The sequence below is a fragment of the Ambystoma mexicanum genome, chromosome 9 (assembly GCF_040938575.1).
Source record: "Ambystoma mexicanum isolate Mex_15411 chromosome 9, UKY_AmexF1_1, whole genome shotgun sequence".
NCBI classification, from domain to species: Eukaryota; Metazoa; Chordata; class Amphibia; order Caudata; family Ambystomatidae; genus Ambystoma; species Ambystoma mexicanum.
The window spans coordinates 20,134,015-20,157,370 of record NC_090931.1 but is presented as its reverse complement, the minus strand read 5'-3'; the positions used below and the strand labels follow the sequence as shown (position 1 = coordinate 20,157,370).

The window sequence follows — 23,356 nt, the reverse complement described above, 5'->3', positions numbered from 1 at the left end:
TGTGCTGGTCATGGGGGGCATAAGCTCTAAGAGGGGTGGGGGTGCCCCCCCCAACGCCACCGGAATATGAACAGGCAGAATTCCCCCACCCCTCCCCAGGTCAACACGTAATAGTGCATTTTAAAGCACGCTTCATGGAGGATTGCAAATATCCCTAGGGGATACAGGCAGCTCGGACCAAATGTAATATCTCAGCAGCAGTCACTCAACATGCTAAGCTACTTTTTCAACTGCTTTAGTACTTGTCGCTCAACATTCAAGGATTGTAATAAGGGGCTTGGAACCCTGGTACCGCACTAAATCCCTGCATTGCAAACAGTGCAGTTCATGTACACGATTTAAAAGCCACAGCGTTTAATCTCCAGCACCCTGGATATGGTGCAATGTTCCACCTCCAGCACCCTGAATACGGTGCAGCATTCCGTCTCCAGCACCCTGAATACGGTGCAGCGTTCCATCTCCAGCACCCTGGATATGGTGTAGCGTTCCATCTCCAGCGCCCTGGATATGGTGCAGCGTTCCATCTCCAGCGCCCTGGATATGGTACAGCGTTCCATCTCCAGCACCCTGGATATGGTGCAGTGTTTAATCTCCAGGACCCTGGATATGGTGCAGCGTTCCATCCCCAGTGCCCTGGATATGGTACAGCGTTCCATCTCCAGCACCCTGGATATGGTACAGCGTTCCATCTCCAGCACCCTGGATATGGTGCAGTGTTTAATCTCCAGCACCCTGGATATGGTGCAGCGTTTAATCTCCAGCACCCTGGATATGGTGTAGCGTTCCATCTCCAGCACCCTGGATTTGGTGCATCGTCCCATCTCCAGCACCCTGGATATGGTGCAGTGTTTCATCCCTGGATATGGTGCAGCGTTTCATCTTCAGCACCCTGGATATGGTGCAGCATTCCCTTTGGGATGGAATGGAAAAGTGTACAGATTTGCAAAGTGAGGGTCAGGTGGCTATGCGGACTGAGAAATAATAATATTAACTGTCCCTAAGGAAGCTTGCAGGCAGCCTGCCGGCCCCACCTTACACCTGCGAGCCATCCTACACTATTCATCCAGGCACCAGACTCTGGTCTGTCAGATACCTGAGCAGTGCAGCGATTGCTCTTTCCAGTACCGTACTACACAATCATGCTAACTGGAGCAGTGCCGTATACAAAACATCTTGGGCAATGTGCTTGAGAGGGTGGTCTTCTAACGGACCACTAAGTATCTTGAGAATAATAGCCTTGGAGATGCACTGCCATCTGTCTTCTGTAGTAAACACTCCATGGAGACTGCCCTCATACATGTCTTCAACTTTGTCACTAATTCTCAAGACTCCAGACTCTCTTCTTTCCTCATCCCTTGGACCTTTCTGCTGCTTTCAACACTGTCGACCACTTCTCTCTCCTCACTCTCCAGGAACTTGGGTTTCGCAAATCTGTTCTTGTTAGGATCACCTCATAGCTGGAAGGTTGACCCTTTATAATCTCTTGGAACTTGCAAACCTCTGACCCCCACCCCTCTCCCCGTCCCCCAAGGATAAATCCTTGACCTCTGCTCTTCACACTCCATACCTCTGCCCTAATAAGACTTATGTGTCTTTTGTCTTTCACAACCACCTTTGTGCTCATGACACTCACACATTTTTCTAATTTCCCTTTCATTGCTTCACCGCGGCCATCTTGGAATGGATTACAAACGATCTCACTGCAGTTCATGAAACACACTTGGGGACTTAGGGTGGGTAAGTGACCTGCAAATGTACCCTAACATTTTCGCACAGAAAACACAGAGGTCTATGATTTTATTTACTTTCATTAAATGTTGACAATGTGTACAACATAAATTGCCCTCCGACCAAACTCGCTTAGCGATCCTCGGGTGTTTAACCCGTAGGATGTGGTGGTGCACCGCTAATCTAGGGTTAGGGGACAGTAGGAAGAGGCTTGCCCTAACCATACCAGGTACTGGGTACGTTTCTGGGTAGCACAGTAAAACACACATCAACAAGGAGCACTAAATAGTGTACCCCAATGTGTGATGGAGGCCATACAGGAAGGTCATTCCTTTTCATTCTCCTGCTTAGTGACCCCAGAATACCTTTAAAAACAATAAATAAGCAAAAACTAAAAAGACAGAGCTCAAAGGATTTATGAGCTGTCTCTAGTGTGAATCCCCCACTAGTATTCCACCAGGCAGTCTCCTTGATGCTAAAGTCAACACAGAAAGCACAAGGCCTACCGGCTTCAGTGGCCTATGGAACTGTCCCACATTCTTCAGGGCCTCGGTACCATGGTGGGAACTGAAAATGGCCAGCTCGGCCAAGGATGTTACTGCATCTGTAGGTGGAGAGAGCGGGCTAGGGAAGGAGGGATAGGGAGTGTAAGGTCTACAGTTTGAATTACATACAAAAGTGAATATTATAAAAAATCAGATACTATTTAAAGAATCTTCTCCTTTTCTAGGGTATGTGTTTTAGTTTAATATGAACTAATCAATCATTTAGAGTAGAAAAACAGAAAGTAATATAACTCTGCTTCCATGTTTACAAGGAAAGGTTAAATGTCTAAACTTACTTTCCTTTCTAGGTATGTGTACATTTGTAATAATAATTATGTCTTTATAGTGCCCATTTTTAGAGCTCTTCAGAATATATAACATTAGGTACACGTTCTTTGTGTTATAAAACGTCTCACCTCATTTAGAAAAGGATACGTGTACAGAGCACTGTTATAATATGCACAACCGAACATTTAAGATACACCAAACAATTAGGTTTCAACATGTTTCTATTTCTATTGATTTATATGAATATTGTGTAACTACTGTATGTAAATATTATATTATGCTACAACTATCTTACGTATATTTGCCACAGTCAGGCAGAACCTATGCAATGTACACTTATAATTGATTGCTATGCAATGAAAGTAAAGACAGTTATACACTATTACACATTTATATTTAAAATGTCACCTTTTACAAAATATTATAAATGAAAGTTTCACAAGTACTGATATCATGGATTTGTAGCCATTTAATGTATTCTACAATGTTCTCATTATTATTAAGTATACTGAAATCCCAAATGTAGCAAGGTAGGGAGCCCTATACCGATTGTAACTTACCTACTGAGAGATATTATATCTGATGCCTTAAGTGATGTCATATTTTATGTAATTAGTGATACCACCAGTGATGTCATCAGTGATGTAATCTCTGATGTCATCATTTTGGGCATATGCTATGCAACAGAGGATTTGAAGTTAAGGTGGCCTTGCCTGAATTGTCTTCACCTTAACACCACTGCAACAATGTTTTTTCTCCCCTGAATTTCTAAGGTTTTGTTACAATGTATTGCTGACCTTAATGTCCCTGCAACTAAAGTTGTTTCTCTGAATTTCAAATGTTTTGTTACAAAGGATTGCTCACCTTAACGTCCCTGCAACTACATTTTTTTCAGTGAATTTGTTTTGTATACCATTGTTGTTATACGGGCCACTAACTATGGCCTTTGGCCATGGCCAGTGGACCGTATCCACTGTACAGGTTAACCCAATATGCTTCTATTGGACCCACTAGGTGGCGCCAGTCTTCAGCCGTAGCGACTACACAAGTCTTTCCGGCCCACTAGCCAGGGCTTGTGGCCATGCCCACTGTATTCTTTAAAACACCACTGGGCCAGTGGCCACAGCCTTCCACCATGTCTACTGTACATGTTCCCCAATATGTTTCTTTTGGACCCACCGGGTGGCCAAGGCCTTCAGCTGTGGCCAGTATACATCAGTATGATCCTGGCTAGTGAGCATGGCATTTGGCCGAGCCCACTGTATAAATGTAAACACTACTGGGCCGGTTGCCATGGCCTTCGGCTGTGTCCACTGGACATGTTCCCCAGTTATGTTTCTGTTGGTGCCACCAGCTGGCCATGAACTATACATACAGTGGCATTGAACTACCCATGTCCGTGGGATTTCCCCGGTATTCCCACGATAATGCTTGAAGATGCAAAACTCTTCCCTGTCCTCACAGGCAGTCACCAAGCGCCCCCTCCTCTTTCAATGGTCCCCCACTCCTCTCAATTGCTTACTTCCTCCCTGGACCACTCCTGGCCATTACCCATAACACTGGTTGGTTCGTGAGACACATTTCTGTTCTCAGAGGTGGAAGGCCAATACATAAAAATGTTTTAAGGGTTAGGGCCCTCGCCCCATGTCTCTGTCCATTATTTAAAAAAATACTTGGTGGAATTCCCCCAAACCAGTCAAGGAAATTGAGTCAATGCTTTGTGCCCAAGTAGTTTCTCAGTTTTCATTTTTTTACAAATTGTTCCCAAAACGTCCAGTTTGGGAGGCACTTGACAAAGCTTTGGTTTAGAAAATTGTACACGAGGGCGGAGCAACCTCTGACGGGCCCATGGGATCAGAGCTCGCCCCCAAGTACTTTTAAGATGAGATAGCTGCACCATGAGGAGGATGGGGTGCAGGATTCTCTTACTCCAACACAAATCAATAAGGACAAGTCAGTGGTTTGGCAAAGGGAAGTCCATTTAATGACAAGTACAAAAAACGGGGAAACAAATGGAAATCAACAGTGATGTGATCGCATGTCTCGCTTCAACTCCCAAATTCTTCATTCAGACAGCAATAGTTATAGTACATTCTCGTCATCATTGACGTTTAACATTCAAAGTTTCTATTGCAATTCTATTGGTCAGGAAAGGTGTTATATCTGTATATGGTAAAAGAGCGTAAGAATTGGATAACTTATCGGGAGGGCGTCTACGCCCGTCCCTCTACAACACTCGTGGTAGACGTCACTACAAGTACGACGCCTTATTGGTTCTACTAGCTATAGGACCCTAGATTATTTGGTCCATTGTGATTGGGTAGGTTACACCCCTAGACATAAATCTCCACTTTAATTGGCAGCATGCAGAATGGACAACCAGGTGCGGAGTGCCCCAAGATTCACCCTGCCCCCTTCCATCAATCAGTACTTTAGGGCTATGTGTCAATTAGTTGTCTGAGGAATGCCTTGAAACTGTAGCTTCTTATCAGGAAAAGTTATGGCATCCTCGGGTTCTGGGTGACATCAGATGTTGGTACCTCTTGGCCTTTGGCTGGTCACGTGTCTGTTCACCGTGAATCTGCTTCTTTTTCCTTCTTTTCGTGTATTTGATTCTTCCGTAGCCTCGCCACCTGCCTGTGGCCTCCTTATCTCGACCTTCACTGGCTGGCGTCAATGCTCTGAAGTTTTGGTTCTTTGAAGTTGCCACTCTCCTCCCTTCTTGGAGTTGACCTCGAATTCCCAGGCATGAGCTACTTCTTACTGAGTTTCGGTTCCGCTCTTCCCTTCTGGCTTTAGCTGGAATATGAATCTCGGCCTGTTTTACCCCTTGCAGCCTGGGCTTAATTCTCCTTTTACAAAATGGAGTCACACTTGTAAAATGTGCTTCATTGAAGTAGATATATAATTGGCGCTTGCCGGTCTATTCTTCTACTAAGCATTGCAAGCAGTACCGTTTCCTTGGCTTCTTGCGTTCCAAGCCTATTTACAGGCATTTAGTCAGTTAGTATTTTTATCCTTCCTTCATGGTTACGTTTTTTTTGCTGCAACGTTGTTTCTTCTTTTAAGTCTGTCGCACCATTATTCATAACTTTTCGTCTTGTGCGTCATCCTTTAGTTGTTGTTTTGTTCATCTGTGAGTCTGTCCGGGCCCATGTGTCGTCACCACTCGCCTTCCATTAAGGCTCTATGGGTCTCTTCGGGGACAGTCTGCAAGTAATCTTCATTTCGTGTTAACAGGTGGTATGGTTGTCTCAATGGGTACCTTGCAGCCCACGGTTGTCTGGTTATTGTCACTTCAATAGGTACACATGTCCTTCTGATGGGTACTGGACAGAGCCCCACCGCGGCTCTCTGTTGGTTCATTTGCTCCTTATACGTCATATATCTTGGCGAGTATACTTCTGGCATCTCGACATGGGTGGCTGGAGTGCAGGCCATATTTGGGACCTCCTCTACACACCCCCCTCTGGTCGGTTTATCAACCACCTTTTCTTCTTCCTTTAGATTACTTTTACTTGGTTCTTCTATATCCAATTGTTCGTCTTCTGGGTTTGTACATGATGATGTGAACGTGTGTTTCTTTGGAGTCCATATTTGTATCACTCCTTGCAGGCTTCCTGCTGTTTTTACATGTTCGTCTTTGTTCCAGGTCATAAGCTGACACTGACCATTTGGGCTACAATAGATCAATTTTCCTTCATAATGTCTACGTCTTCTGAGATACTCAAATTGTGTTCCTTCTGGCGCAAATTTGCTGGCCTTCACAAATTCTCTTATTTCTTCAGCAGTCAGGCCTCTCGGCTTCCATCCTGGTTTGACATCGATCATGATGTTCATCCCTATTGCTTTCGTCGCAGTTTTCTGGCATTGTGTGATGATTATCTTGATAACACAAAATCATAGCAGTATCATTAATAGTACGGCTTCCAGAAACTTGAATATGTCCGCCATCCATTGTGGGACCCATGAGAATAGAGTTCCGAACCAGCTGTCATCACCAACTTTGTCAGTTTCATCGATCATCTGGTTCTGCAGGTTTGTCAGCATACTTATGGCTTCTGGTAAAGTTAAATTTTCTTCGTCATGCGAAGGTGTAAATGTGCAACACGATTCTCCAATTTTCGTGGAAACACCTCCATCCATCGCTGTGATCATGTCAAGTACATATCTGTTCTCGAGAGTCATCAGTAGGATTGCTCTTAGTTCTTCTTTAATCGCGTTTAATCCTTTTATGGTAGTGTTAATGGTCTGCAATAACTCCCATCTGGTTATCTGCAACCATTTCGTATTTGCTCCAACCTGGAATCTTGGCATGAGGATTTTTGCGAACACTTATGTGGTGAGACTAAACAGCCTGTGTTCTTATGGGATCGCATGAAATGCTTCTTGTGATTTGGCAGAAAAGTAATTCTCTCTCTTCCTTCAGGATACCAGTTCCACAGATCTCCTTTTCCTCAGGTGAGTATCTGTTTTTGGGAAACTGTCAATATCCAGGTCACTTTTCGGGATCACTAGTGCAGGAACATGGACGTTTACTATTGTGCATATGCCTCCCCAGTTTTTCGGTAGTCTTATATATGCCTTTGATCCACAAGCCCAGTAATGATCCATAATTACTGCGGTCCCGTGAGTCATTCCTGGAGCTTCAAAGATTAGTCTGCAGTTTTGATTCTCTCCCATCTTCCTCATGCCATTGTTCCTGAAGCACAATTTCGGGCTTTCCAGTGGCACTATTTGCAAGTGTCCTCCTCTGTCTTTGACCCATGTCAGTAATCTTGTGAGTTTCGGCCAAAAAGGTCTGCACAACCTCTGTGAGTTCTCTATTGCTTCCTTATCTGCTCCATAGACCATCCATGCTCGGCAGATCACCAGTCCTTCTTCCAATCCGTTTGGGGAGAGTACTGTTCCCCAAATCTGCATTTGGCCTCTGTTCTTCCAATTTTTCGCCTCTTCTGGGGTTTTTCCTTGGACATTTAGCTTTGGGTTCACTTCCCATCTGATTGCTGTTCCTTTAACTCCAGGCTTCTCGTACCCGTAATTTGTCTCGGTTGCCCATATCAATGAGGCATCCCTTCCCATGAACTGTCCTCTGGTGCTGCACATTGCTACGTGTGAAAGACAGTGTGCTGTCGGGAAGTCAAGTTCTACAGCCATGAAGATCTTGGATTTCCCCTTGCTGTACGGTAGAAGTGCACAAATGAAGCATTCTCCTTCTGATTTACTTCTTCCAACCTCTTTCATGTGTTGGTACCAAATGTTCTTTCTTGGATGTGCTGTGCTGTCCAGGTAATCAGTTAGTTCATTGTTATCTTCATGTGGGCTTCTCTTGATTATTAGTGTCTTTTTGTAGTTAGCTATAACTACATCTCTAAACTCGCTGTGTGACTTTTCCTTGCTGGAGGACTCTTTGGCATTCTTTTCTGTGAAGCGGTTTTCATTATCTGCATCGATGTGGTAGGTGGAGGTTTTGCAATTCTCTCCTTCTCTTCTTGCATCCTTTTCCTGCCCTCTATAAGTGTCTTCCTTAGCCACCAGCCTGTCACCGGCCCCGTGTATGGCTGCATCATGGGTTTAGTACTTGTTCCTTGTGTTGGAACTTGTGTGATTGTCAGTACAGTCTCGGCGGGTTTATTTTCCAGTTCCTCACGTAGTTTCTTCGCTCTAACTATGAACAGGAATAAATGATCTATCAACATTTGTGTTCTTGCAGTGAATTATCTCGTAGCCGCTTCTTTCTTCTCGAGGGCTTTTGTTATGTCTTCTTTAGTTGGCGGTTCTCTTGGTTCTTCTCGGTTTCTCTCATTGTTTTCTGAGGCTGATTGTTCGGCAGGCAGTCTTGTGCTCTCTGCTGCCTTTGCTTGGGGTTCTGCAGCCATTGACACTTCCCCTAGTTCGTGTGCATTTAGTGTGTGGGTGCGTGTAGTAGTCAGTGCTACGTTTTCATTCATTCTGCACTGACCTTGTCTCCAGCTTTTCTCTTCATTCGTTACCTCAATTATGTATGAATCACTACTAATTACATTCAATTTTAGTTTGCTTACCTTACCACCAGGTTTTCTTGGAACCAGAATAACTATATAGGGTCTGGGTGCTTTCGTGGGACCCATGCGTACATTATCTGGTGGGTGCACTGAAATTAGAACACTTCGTGCACCAATAAAGAATGCAGTTCTGATTGTTAATGACAGAAAAACAATATTAATCACTATGCATATGCATATGACCGTGCGGTGTGAAAGGTGGCAGCATTTCCTTCCAGGGAAGTGGGGGCGCCCCTCTGTTTGTGGGAGGACCAGGTTACTGTTCTGGGCCCCCATTTCAATCATATCAACTGTGAGAGTTCTATTCTTTTCACTTACTCCATTATTGTCTCTCAGAAAGTTTGTAACATAAAGTGTCTTGCGCTTCGTAAGTGTCCCCCTTGTGGGTGACGATTGTCTCTGGTTGTGCAAAACAGTTCCCTTGCTAGACTATGAAGAAAGATTAGACTAACACCTTTGGTAAGTCACATTCATTATGCATATTCAAAATAGGTCAATTCCCAGTCCACCCCCCGAATTCGCTTCAGTCCTGAGGACATTCTGGAACCTGTTCAATGTGAGGCAGAAATAGAAAAAATGGAAAATCAAAATCAAAATAATAGACAAAGTTCTTGTCTCCTCTCCCTCGAATGTCCCACGGCGGAAGATGAAGTGCTTTCACTCTGTCTCCTGGATCTGTCCCTCGGCGGAAGGTTTCACTGGAATCTCCTCAGTTACTCTCTTTGAAAGTTGGACAGTTCCACTTGGAGCATAATGCCATGCAGGTTCGCTCCCATATGCGTGACATTAGCTAGATCTCTGATGAAGGTGATGACGTCAACCTCGGCAGGTCTCCCCACCATTTCTGGAAAGTCAGTGACTAGATGGAACAGGACATTGTGCGCCAGTCAGCTGTCCTCGGGAGACAGGGACATTTGTCCTGCTTTGCTGGGTTCAGGATCACAGGCCTTTTTTTTAAGTGAACAGTCCCTGCACTTTCCTGCTGTGTGGATTGCGACCAGGTACCTTGACCCACAGCTGGTTCAAATGTTCAGTATTTCTTGGATCTCTAATGTATGTAAGCTTGTCCGTGGTTCTCACGACTGTGAAAACAAGGAAATAATATGAGGCAGGGTAACCAAAAAGGAAACACACCAAACACAGGTTACAAAGGAACATACAAAGTAGTTTATTTTATACTGAATCCAGTTACAAAAGAACAGAACAAAATTCAGATAGCTATCGACCCTCAGTACAACAGAGCGAACTCCGGCGTGGTTCGGTGTGCTCAGTGAGTGCAAATATTCATTGAAACAGTCAGGCTTTTATACATTTCTCCAGCCTGTTGTCCAGCCTTTCTTCAGGTTAACCATTCCATAAATAAGTTACTGCTCTAGGGTCCCTTGCCAGGTCAAATCTAGTTCATCTTAGGTTTATACATTAACAAGAAGAAATGGTAATAATGTATGCTCTAGGCCTAACATTACAATGCGGGACGCAATTTATACAATATTGTTAAGTAGGTGTTCTCATTCAATTATAGATCAGTTTTGGTGATACAGGTAATCCATTGCACACAGGTCAGCAGAAGGACAAGGTCTCAGCTCATGACCCTAACAAGTGGCCTGCAGGCAAGTTATACATTAGCTGTACAGAGGTCATGACAATCAAGTTCTGTTCTGAATAACATAGGCTACCATTTTAGCTCACATGGTGACTTTATAGAGCAAGAAAACCTAAAATGGCGGCTTGACCCAAAATGACAGTTTACATGGTTTCTAAGGTCAGGACCTTGCAATGCGAGTTTATTCACATGTAGTTCATAAGCAGCTTGTTAGCAGCTTGGCGTAGGCCAATATACATATATTCATAGCAATAGGAGGCACGATATAATTTCTAGTTTGACAAACCCTCCTTTTGGCCTATGCCAAGTGCTAAACTACTTCTGATCTCCCTGCAAATAACTCCATGTGTCATCGTCCATACACCCTGAATAGCTGTCAGAAATATCTATCACCATTAGATCTTTTACTAAGATCTCTTTCAGTACATACTCCTTAGAGGTTTTATCCGGGGCATACACTTTATGTCCTATTGTACCTATCGCCTGAGCGCAACATCCCCCTAGCATTGAACATATACTTGGTAGACATTGGATACAACAACAAAGAAATAGCAGAATTCCCAAAATAATCAGCAAGACTGAAAGCACTTTCCAACCCCAAGACCGCAAGAAGTCCCAGAACCAAGCGCTAAGATCCCAATTTCCCTCGGGAACATGCACTTCTGAACTAAGAATGTGCAGATTCTGTATTGCCTTAAAAATAGTTGGGGAGGAATCTGGTACGAAAACACAGCAAGCAGACCCCACTAGTTTACATACTCCACCACGTTCAGCCAGAATGACATCTAATGCCATCCGGTTCTGAAGCGCTACTAATCTGATCTCTTTCTGCTCTAAAGTCATATTATAGAGTATATCTGTGGTCCGGTTGATGGTTCTCTCCAGTACTCTCGCTAGTTTCCTGATATCCTCGGAATTCGTTATTTGCCCAAAGAATGGAAGGAATGATTTCGCTAAATCTCCTAAAACCTGTGCTGGAGTGTCGCCATTCTCGTCCCGCTGTGGACGAGCCTTCGAAACCTCTACAGTACTTGCTATAAACACCCCAGGAAACAGGATTCCTAGATAACAAGTTCCCTGCCAATCCCTGGGCAACCATGGAAATGCTACATTACCGCAAACAAAATAGGTAGGTTCGCCTACATACATATTATTGTTAATATCCAATACTACATAATTCACTGTTATTTTGTGTCTCACCAAAGGGAAATAGATCGCCATAACATACACATGTTACAGCGCAAATCACCATGTGACACCCAACGCTAAATATTAAAACTGTTTTTGTAAATAACCCCCAAGTGGACTAAAATCCAATAGAAAAAACATTCTGTCCATTTCCTGGACTTTTCTTCCAATCTGGGTTAGCAACATACCCCATCATTAATGAATCATACATGAATAAAGTTGTGTTTGGTTTCAAGTTATCACCCATCTCATTCATCTTTAAGCACAATAATAAGAGATGAGATCTTAACAGGCAAACGATGAATATAAAGTGCATGTTCACGGTTCATCAAACCATGTAATCCCTGAGACTCTTCACTTTCATAATCTGGCAATCCTATTAAAGTGCAAATGCAAGTTCTACTTAAACTCAACATGAACCAAAGTTCTTATTAAAATACATCTCACCATCAATTAATCCATTTGAAAAAAGGGACAAGTTCAGTATATTATCATCCAAATAGTTCCTAAAGCTCCTCATCTGAAGTATGTCCTGCTGGTTTCATCGTATTCATCTCAGTAACGAGTTTGGACTCTATTTGTCTCAAACTATGTCCTCTTTTGCCTTTTTCTCTCTGTTTCGGCACGTGGGCTAAGGCAAAAAATCAAAGTAGCTCAGAATTGCTACCATGAACTTCTTCAAAATGGACTGCTAGATGATAATTACTATCCTTGTTCTTAATTGCCCTATAGTGTTGTGCCATTCTCACTTTTAGTGGACAGCCGAAGGACATGGCTAGTGGCCCGGTAAAGGCCGTGCCCACTTAATTTTGGCAAAAAGAAACTTATTTGGGGAACATGTGCAATGGACACAGCCAAGGGCCATGGCTAGTGGGCTAGTAGTGTTCTAAAATGGCCGTGCTCGTGGGCTCATAAGTCATGTATAGTGATGACGGCCACAGGCTGTGGCCACCCAGTGGGTTGGAAAGAAACACATTGGGGAAAAATGTACAGTGGACACGGCCAAAGGCCATGGCTAGGGGCCCGGAAGTGTTTTAAAATATACAGTTGGCACGAGCAAAGGCCTTGCTCACTGGCCAGTGTTGAAGGGTCTGGGTAGTGGGCTCAAAGCAATGTATAGTGGCCACAGCCAAAGACTGTGACCACCTAGTGGGTCCAAAAGAAAGATATTGGGGAAACGTATTCAGTGTACACGGCCATGGCTAGTGGCCCATTAAAAAATGCTGTGGCATAACAAAGCCCTTGGAATCCACAGAAAAATCTTCAGTTAAGGTGCAGTTAATTTGACTGATTTAACTCAACAAAAACCTTGAAATTCAGCAGATGTGGGAAATCATGACCAGTTTAACTCGGCACGTTCCCGTTGCAAACATATTACAAGGGAAGGGAGTCACAATGACATTATGGGGGACATGGTATTATGGGGCATCAACAGGAGCATGTCGACTTCCCACATCCGTTGACTTAATGACACCTTAACTAAAAACTGAAAATGTGATTGATAATAACTTTTGGCTTGCAGGATGGATATGGCTGATATTTTTCAAACAAAAGATTTGTCAAGGGCCCCCTCAAACTGGAGATTCTGGGAAATAGTCATTACAAAATAAAAAAAGTTATTAAAAAGCCAAACAACGCTATGTTCGGCCTATTCCCATTCATTTTCCCAATCAGAAAAAGTACAAATTTGGTAAAGCCAAAGCGCAAAAACATCTGGGCTGATTTGGACCAAATAAGAAACAACTTGAGCATGAAGCAATGTCTTAATTTTCGGGACAGGTTTGGGGTTGTGCCGTTCACAGGTTTTTTAAATATTTGCTCCCTGCTTCCAAAAATAGAGCTATATGACCCCTGGTGCTTTGCAGCAGATGGGCTTTTTCAGAAAAGAAAACACGCCACTTTTTGGGGGGCACAATGCAAGCGATTACCATGTAATACCGGGGGGAAAGTGATAAAAAGCTATTTGGAGTAGAAAAATGGGAGGGGGCACTTGATGAGTGCCTGAGAGGACATAGAAGAGCTTTTTATTTTAAACATTTTCAGATTATTGGCGGGATACCGCAGGCACGGGTAGTTCTTTGCCGTTATCGGGGGAATATAAGGGAAGTCGATGATGCTGGAAATGCATCGGAGGGACAGGGCCTCCGTATCCTTGTCCTTTACTGCTTTTTATCATGTGTTCTGTCGTGTTTTCCACGCAGGAGTTCATGTGGGACTCCTGGCGGTGCAGCTCTTTCTCTTTTGGTTTGGTGAACGGACCCATGGGATACCCTTATGGCACCCATGGGTGGGGTGCAACCCTGTGCCCCTAGTGTATGTTTTTGGGCACCTGTGGGTGGCCCACAGAGCAGGGTATGGGCTGGTGGCAGCTCCATGCTGAATTTGACAGGTGCGCGGAGTATCCTCCATTTTGGGGATACCCCGGCCCTGCCATTGGGATCAGTTGATTCCTGATGGAAAACAAGATGGCCCCGGTGGCCTCTTGCTTTCTATTACCTATTACCTTGTTTTCCCAAATTCCTGGGAAGCCCTGACTCTGTCCTTTCCCCCTGACTGGCTGTTGGGTGGAAATGCCATATATGGTGTTGTTGTGAAGGACCGGCCAGACTAGCTGGAGCCTTCCCAGTGATGTATGTTGTGGGTACCTCCTGTGGGTGGGACCCGGGTGAATAGAGTTTGTGACAAATATGCATTCTGTGTTGTGGATGTCTAGTATCTGGTGGTTGACACAATGACTGAGACAGCCCTGCCTGAAACCGGTATGAATGCAGCTTGGAGTGTTGAATGGCTCGGTACTTGTCCCAATACACATAACTTGTTGTGAGTGTCTGGAGAGAAGTGAATGGCCTGAATACCTTGTGTGCCTGATTGGCTGCCTGCCTGCATGAATGCCCTTAGTCGTGATTGGATGCTTGAGTGTGACCCAGCGGAATGAATGGGAGATCAACAGTATATCTGGGGACCTCTCACTGCTAGGAATCGTGTTCAGAAGCTGAAGTCCACTACAACGAGTAACTGGAGTAACTGAAGCTTGACCTTGAAGTCCTGCTGGATGAGAAGTGCTGTTGCTCTCCTACACAATCTGAAAGCTGCTGTGTCTCCAAGGACTGACCCAGAGAAGACCTGGTAAGGCGCCCTCTTCCCGAGCTACGAGGGACCATCATGCACAGCTGATCTTTGCCAAAGCTGCCTGGTAGACAGGCCTTCGAAAGGCTGCCGACCCAAGACAGGGACTGCCGCGCAATCTCAAAGAGAAGCACTCGGACTGTTGTCCGCCACTGTCGACGACCGCCGTCGCCGACCGGAGCCGCCGTGCTCCCATTTGCCTAAGAACTTCATTTTGATCATCGGACACTCTCGTCTGTATCGTCGCCCGCTTTATCCCGCTGGAGAAGGCCCAACCGTCGACGTGCCGAGGAGCATCCACCGGTGGGTTTCCCGCCACCTAAAGACCACAGAGACGCTGACGACTCGACGCCCTTGCTGGGCCACAGTTCTTCATCATCTCTTTGTGGTCCAGAACTATCGTCACCGAGGTGCCCCGCACGCCTCTTCCTTGCAGGACGCCAACGCTCTGTCGTCGACCGACCAGCACCGCTAGGAACAAAGCTGCCACTTCACTGCCGTAGTTCAACCTGTTTGTCGTCGGACGTTCGACGACCCGTGACTCCTGCCTTAAAGGGAGGGCACTCAAGAAGGGCCATCGATTCCCCATCACCGAACGCCGAGTTCCTCGACGCCTCTGGACGACCCGTGGCTCCTGCTTTAAAGAGAGTCACTCAAGAAGGATCGGTCGACACATCTTCGGAGAACTCGACTCCACCAGGTACATTGGGGGGGTAAAACCTTAATAGGAGGAAATAAGACTATTGAACATTACATGGACTGGGCTTGTGCTATATATCTTTATTTACAGGTTGCCCAGGTGGGGGGATCTCCACACAGAACTGTGCCTAGCGGTAGGGGTCAGCATTCTGCCTATTGTTTCAACCATCTTGCGTTCCTTCCTATCTCTATTGCTGGTTTCCTCGTTATTGATCTGTGTGACATTTTAACCGTACAGTTGATTCACCTTAATGAGATTCGATAACATTGGTGGTACCACTTTAGAATTGTATATATTTATCATTATTGACTTCCGAGTACAAAGTGCGTTATTGTGATCGTGTACATACCTTTGAATATTAATTATATAAACACTGTGTTTTCAGTAATACAGTGTGTGGACATTCCTTTGTGGGGGTTCGAGGACTACACTGTACTTAAGAACCAGCCCGCATCACCTCCTGAGAAGCTAGGCCTTGATTGCTCGTCCATTGCTACCAAATAGAGAATCTTGGCTGGGGTCCTCTGTGCCTCTCCTCTACCATATAGAGAGCGGAAGTACAGACATCCCCCTCCAGTCTTTACAAAGTCCTGTGGGAATCGAGAGAGAGAGAAGAAAAAAAGGACATTTTACACTGACAGGGATCACATCTACTAGGCAGGGAGTAATGGGTCTTTGTGCCACTGGTCATGGCTAGTGGGTCCAAAAGAAACATATTGGTGCAAAAAGTACAGTGGCCAAGGCCAGAGGCCAGGGCTAGTGGCCCCAAAGAAATTGTAGTATAACAAAACCCTGGCAATTCCATGAAAGAACTTTAGTTAAGAGAGAGTTAAGGTGATCAAATGTAATGCAACAAAACCCTTGAAATTCAGCACTCACATTTGAAGTAAGTCTACCTTAACTTAGTGACACCTGTTGCACAGCATATGACTGCAATGATGGCATCACAGATGGCATCACTGATGACATCACTCATGAATTTATTTTGGGCCCACTGGCAATTGCCACTAGCCTTGGCACACCATTCATTTGCTACCAAACACCAATTGCTCCCTGCCCAGTAGATGTATGCACTGAAGATGTTAAAACTTTTTTTCTAACTCCTTATTCCTGCGATAATTTCACAGTAATCATTTCCAATAATAGAAATTCCTGCGGTAGAAGGCGCGATTCCTGCATATAAATGGGAAAAATTGCTCATAATTAAAAAAGTCTTCCACATCCTTACATGCACTCAACATGTGCCCCCCTTCTTTTTTCCAGTTTCCCTCACTCGACTCAATTGCTTTTTCCCTCCAATTACCTCCTTTCACTCATCGCTTCGTGTGACGCACATTTTTTTTTCGACTGCGTCTTGTGGTGTTGTCGCTGTAATCTTGTCAGATTCACACGGTCTTCCCCTGATAAACCAAAACAATTCTACCCATTACTGGCTTCCCAATCCACCCCCAGCTACACATGTTGTCTTCTTTCCCACCACCTCTAGCCTCATGTGATTGCTATGGCTATTGATATTGTTCTTTATATAGCGCCTATGGCAAGGACATCTAAGCGCTGTCATTCAAAACAATCAGTATTCCCCTAGGGGTGACTACATAAACGGAAGATGTTGAGAACGTTTTTAGATTCTGTAATGTTGTGAAAAGTTCATTCCAAAGTTTGGTCCAAATCTGATCCATGGTTTTCGCGCTACAGCTGTTCAAAAACTGAAATTTTTCTCTACGGGAAAATGAATGGGAGTAGGATGAAAACTGTGTTTTATAGTTTTTTTAAATTACTTTTTCATTTGTTTATTAATTGTTCCCAACATTTTCATTTTGGGGGGGGCCTTGACAAACATTTTGTTTACAAACTTTCATCTAAATCCACCAGCAAGTCAAAAGTGATTAGCCTCTCTCAGTCCCTCAGCTGCAAAGCACCACGTCTGATAAAAAGATTTTAAGGAGAATGGTGCACCCCGTTCTCTGGTGAATATTTTAAAAATGACTGGATGGAGTTACACCAAAACCAGTCCAGGAAATTACATGAAGGTTTTTTCCCAAGTTGTTTCTTATTTGGTCGAAATCTCACCAGCGGTTTTCATGCTACAACTGTTCAAAAACTGCACTTTTCCTCTATGTTAAAATGAAAGTGCTGAAAACAGTGGTGTTTTGTTTTCTTAATAACGTTTTCATTGTTTTACTGTATTCTTCCAACAATTCCCAGTTTGGGGGGTGGGGCACAACAAACATTTGGTTTTGAAAATATTATCCAAATCCATCCAGCAAGTCAAATGTTACTAGCAACAGAATTTGGCGGGGAAATTGCTGCTTTTTAATTTCTGAAAACCTCTCAGCCTCTCTTCTGCAAAGCATCATGGGAGATATAGCTAACATTTTGGGGAAAGGGTGCACCCCCTTACCAGTCAAATATGCTTTAAACTACTGCACAGAATAACCCCAGATCCCTTCTGGAAATCGAGTCAACACTTCGTGCTCAAGTTGTTTCTTATTTAGTCCAATTCCGTCCAGCGGTTTTTGCTGTGTGCTGTGCAGAGATTTGAACTAGGATTTTTGGCTGTCTTAATAACTTTTTTATTTCTTGACAAATCTTTCCAGTAGGGGGAGGAGGGCATCCGGGAAGCATGTTTTGTTTGCAAAATATCTGGCAAATCTTTCCTGTAAGTCAAAAGTTATTAGCAATTAAATTCCACACCTATACAAATATTCAATTCTACACCACTTTTTGGGTGGCTTATAACTTTGCGCCCCCGGAGGAATCCTCACCAAACTTTGCACAAAAAGTATTGGCCCCCTCGATTGATTCTGAGGTTTCTTCCATGGGGTGGAAGATGTAGGAATCCCAATACGTGTGGTTTTCCACATAGATGCAATGTAAACAGAAATTAGCTCTCACCTACAGCCCAAACCGCTGGATGGATTTTCACCAAATTTGGCCTGGGAGAAGCGGCTTGGTCCAGAAAGCGTGCTTTTGTAAATTTGGTGTAAATCCATCCAGTCGTTTTTACGGCCAAAAAGTAGGTACAAACAATTTAGTGACTTCAGGGTTCGGTCCGCAAACTCACTTCCCTATTCAGTCCGCAGATAGCCCCCTGGCCCTATCAGAGGGCAACGTGATGTCTGCATACATTGGATGCACCCGCCGATTGGATGGTGAAAAGCGGGAGGTGCGTCATATTTTTTGAAACGGCCGTCATGTTGTATCTGTGGCCACTTGCCGGTGTCCGCAGATAGCGCAGCAGGAAATAAGTTTGGAAAATACATTTTGGGTTATTTGCTGGCTGAAAGAGGGCCTGGAAAGGGTGGGGTAGTGGAATAAAGATGATATGGGGTTGGTTTTATAGGTGGAAAAAAGGCGTGCAGGTGCTGCATTGTCCGCAGACACTGTGATAGTCTGCAGACAGTGTTAGGAGCGAACAGTTGGGAAAACACATTTGGGGTTATTTGATTGTTGAAAGGGGGTGTGGAAAGGGTTCGGGAGTGGAATAAAGATGAAATGGAGCTTGTTTATGGATGAATAAAGGGTTTGCAGATGCCGCCGAGTCCGCAGTCAATTTTGGTGTCCGTGGACATCGTTTCAATGGCAGGGGGTACAGGGCAGGTTTTGTTATGTACTTGTTATATGGTTTAATTATATTGTGGTGGTTGTGGCCAGTGGCCAGATCGATTCTGGTCACTGGCCACAACCCTTATAGTAATATGTGTATAGTAATTATAGTTACTGCAGGGGGAGCAGAAAGTATGTGGTATTTATGATTGTAGTACAATCTAGGATACTGGTACAGAATATGTATTTGTTTACACTTGGTACGGTTACTTAGTTGTACACAGTAGTAAAGCTGGAATTTGTATTTCGTTTTCTGGAAGAATAAAAAACAGGATAATTTGTTAAGCAAGAAGGTTGAAAAGCTTTAATTGCATGGAATTTTACATATACATTTCCTTTTTTACCTTCATAAACAGTACATTTTATGTACTATGTTTGGTGCAAAATGAGTGTGTGCTACACTGTTGTTGTAATGACTTGAATAATCATTGGGTCATTGGGAAATAAATCCATAGAGGATTCAAATAAAACCCTACTACAATGATGTCAGTGTACGTGTGATAGTATGCTTCCTTGAAGTGTGTTGTTATTAAGGGGCTGTTTAAAGTAGTTAGATACCTGTTGGCGTATTCTAACTACAATAGACTTTAGAAGACGTTTTGTAGTAACAAGAATTGTGATGGTGTATTTCAAATGTATTGCAATGAAGGGTATGTTTTAAGTAGTTAGATACCTGTTGGCGTATTCTAACTGTTTATTGTGCTACAATTTAGTGAGTACATTTGGGTTGAAGGAGTATAATAGGAAGAGAGGGAATCAGGAGTTTTGTTTGGTGAGAGCACTGAAGATGTCTATGGCTTTGTCTTTGAGGGGGCAGAGTGTATGGGTTTTGGGGGACTCTTGGATCCATTGGCTGAAGGTCTATTCTGAGCACTGTGGAATATTGGATTCCATGTATTTGAAGTTTCATGGTATGGAGTGCGAGGAATAAAGGGGTCTGTCTTACTCCCGTTTTGTAAGAATATGGTTCACAAAACATCCAGACATCATTGTTGTTCATTGTGCAGGAAGCAATTTGGGGGTGGCTACTGGAATTACATTGCAAGGATACGTTTGGAAAGTTGACGGAGATGTTTCCAAATTCGGAAATTATGTTTTCTCGGATTGCTCAGAGACAAACGTGGATGCGTTCGAATTTCTTTTGTCCGCAAATGGAAAAAGCAAGGAGCAGTGTAAATGAAGCTGTGTGTGCTTTTTCACGAGACGTTGGCAGGACAACTTTCATAATGAAAACATTACATTTGATACTGTCAACATTTTTCGAAGAGATGGAGTGCATTTAACTGATGTGGGCAATCAGATTTTTCTGGAAAACTTAAAAAATGCATTGAACCATTTTCTGTAAATACATACAATATGGGTTCAAGTATTTCTTAGAAGTTGCATTGAATAAAAATGAAAAATAAAAATGTTCCAGGAGAGGGACGGTAAGGTGAGGGAGGGAAGGGGCACCAACCACAGAGACGGAGGGGCAGATGGACAGAGGAAGCTGTTGGGCGGCCTTAAATCTAAGGTGGGGGCAGTGTTTTCGTGCTCCTTGACTGTGGCCTCGAAAGCACTATGAAATTACTCCCCCTACCAATTGATGCTTCGCAGTACAAATATAGGACTGTGACCCTTGAAAGGTACGGGTCAACAGCATTCCTTAGAGCCTGCGAGACAGTCGTTGGGATCCTCTGCCGCAAAAGAGTATCCTTTGTGGAGCCGGGAGCGATTGAGGAAGATGATGCAGCGGCCGACAGCTTGTTTCTCCCTGAAAAGTGGTTGGGTCTGCTTTGGCAATGCATGGAGGTGGTTCCATAGCAGTACGGCCCCTGTTTTCCATGACTCAGTACGATCCCGCAACAAGTGCATCGAACCGTGGCTGCCCAAGCATTTGGGGCATCTCCAACGGTGGTGAAAAACCACCACACCCAGGACTCACTACAGGCAACGGGAGAGGCACTTCCTCTACCTCATCTTCCTCCTCATCCTCTTCTTCATCCTTGAGCCAGTTCCTCTTTCCAGACCCTCCAAATGGTGATGTGGTGGTGGTGGTGGTGGTGGCTGGGGAGGAGGCATAGCCATGACAGATGCCAATGATGCCCAAAACAAGGTCTACAAAACAAGTCTGCACAGCAGGTGCTCTCTCCTGGTCTGCCAGATTGACAATGAAGAAAAGTAATGGGTGTGTCACTTCAGAGGAGCTGTCTGCGGACCGCACAACTGTGAAAAGTACAGTGAGCTTAAAGCAATGGCTGCGGACTCTCACAGTGGGTAAAAACCACAGAGCAGGTTATCATGCCATGTTCTTTCGAGAGAGGGGCGCCTGCTACCTTTTTGCATTTTTGTAAGGAACTTGGGGTTGGTCACCCTAAGTTGCCTGGAGGAATCCAGACGTGGATCCCTTGCTCACTGTGCTCAGAAAGGCACAGCTCCACCTCACTGATGAGGCCCAACAAGGCTGAAACACGTGTATGGGGTTGCTGTTGGTACTCTTGTTCAAATGATGTTTGCCTGGCATTTCGGTGCTGGACTGCCCTTGTGGGCGGGACAAAGACTGATATGCAAATGGGTATTCCTCCTTTGTGAAAAGTACAGTGAGCAAAAAGCAATGGCTGCGGATTCCCACAGTGGGTAAAAATCACAGAGCAGGTTATCATGCCATGTTCTTTCGAGAGAGGGGCGCCTGCTACCTTTTTGCATTTTTGTAAGGAACTTGGGGTTGGTCACCCTAAGTTGCCTGGAGGAATCCAGACGTGGATCCCTTGCTCACTGTGCTCAGAAAGGCACAGCTCCACCTCACTGATGAGGCCCAACAAGGCTGAAACACGTGTATGGGGTTGCTGTTGGTACTCTTGTTCAAATGATGTTTGCCTGGCATTTCGGTGCTGGACTGCCCTTGTGGGCGGGACAAAGACTGATATGCAAATGGGTATTCCTCCTTTGTGAAAAGTACAGTGAGCAAAAAGCAATGGCTGCGGATTCCCACAGTGGGTAAAAATCACAGAACAGGTTATCATGCCATGTTCTTTCGAGAGAGGGGCGCCTGCTACCTTTTTTGCATTATTTTATACACATGTGTTTGTTAGTTGAAGGGTACTTTTTTTGTTCCCCCCTGTGCTTCGGGGCTTTGTGAATGCTGCCTGATGTCCACAGACAATCATACTGTCCGTGGACCCTAGAGCTGCTACATTTGTGACGGTGCGGGGGAGTATACACTGTCGCTTTTTACACCCTCATAAATTGGCTGACCACTTGCTCTCATGTTTTATAAATTGGCTGACCACTTGCTCTCGTGTTTCATAAATTGGCTCACTACTTGCTCTCATGTTTCATAAATTGGCTCACCACTTGCTCTCATGTTTTATAAATTGGCTCACCACTTGGCTCTCATGTTTTATAAATTGGCTCACCACTTGCTCTCATGTTTCATAAATTGGCTCACCACTTGCTCTCGTGTCTCGTGTTTTATAAATTGGCTCACCACTTGCTCTCGTGTTTCATAAATTGGCTCACCACTTGCTCTTGTTTTTTATAAATTGGCTCACCACTTGCTCTCATGTTTTATAAATTGGCTCACCACTTGCACTCGTGTTTCATAAATTGGCTCACCACTTGCTCTCGTGTTTTATAAATTGGCTCACCACTTGCTCTCGTGTTTCATAAATTGGCTCACCACTTGCTCTCGTGTTTCATAAATTGGCTCACCACTTGCTCTTGTGTCTTATAAATTGGCTCATCACTTGCTCTCGTGTTTTATAAATTGGCTCACCACTTGCTCTCGTGTTTCATAAATTGGCTCATGACTTGCTCTCGTGTTTCATAAATTGGCTCATCACTTGCTCTCATGTTTTATAAATTGGCTCACCACTTGCTCTCATGTTTCATAAATTGGCTCAACACTTGCTCTCGTGTTTCATAAATTGGCTCACCACTTGCTCTCATGTTTTATAAATTGGCTCACCACTTGCTCTCGTGTTTCATAAATTGGCTCACCACTTGCTCTCATGTTTCATAAATTGGCTGACCACTTGCGCTCACGTTTTATAAATTGGCTCACCACTTGCTCTCGTGTTTTATAAATTGGCTCACCACTTGCTCTCATGTTTCATAAATTGGCTGACCACATGCTCGCATGTTTCATAAATTGGCTCACCACTTGCTCTCGTGTTTTATAAATTGGCTCACCACTTGCTCTCATGTTTTATAAATGTGCTCACCACTTGGTCCAGTGTTTTATAAATTGGCTCACCACATGCTCTCGTGTTTCATAAATTGGCTCACCACTTGGCTCTCATGTTTTTGCTATCTACAGGCAGCCTTCATGGGAATGTTTTCACCATCTGTCAATGTTTTATTGTAAGTCATGTCTAATCAAAATGGACATCCCTGCTCTAATCGACCTGAAAAAAAGGACCTCTCATCACCCTGAAGTCACAGCAGTATTCCCAAAGTACAGAGACAGTGTAAGGGGGGTGTTTGTAACCAATGACTCATAGCACACTTGACCCATGTTATGGCAGATGTGGCCCGGCCTTCACTCGTG

The 23,356-nt window shown here is 44.2% G+C and overlaps 1 protein-coding gene and 1 pseudogene across 1 annotated transcript in view; both read left to right on the top strand.

The window, feature by feature from the left end:
• The window catches only part of CLMP (CXADR like membrane protein), a 456,485-nt gene that overhangs the window by 200,271 nt on the left and 232,858 nt on the right, over positions 1-23,356 (top strand). The window lies entirely within an intron of this gene.
• LOC138487596 (octapeptide-repeat protein T2-like) overlaps positions 863-23,356 on the top strand; it is a 44,972-nt pseudogene continuing 22,478 nt past the window's right edge.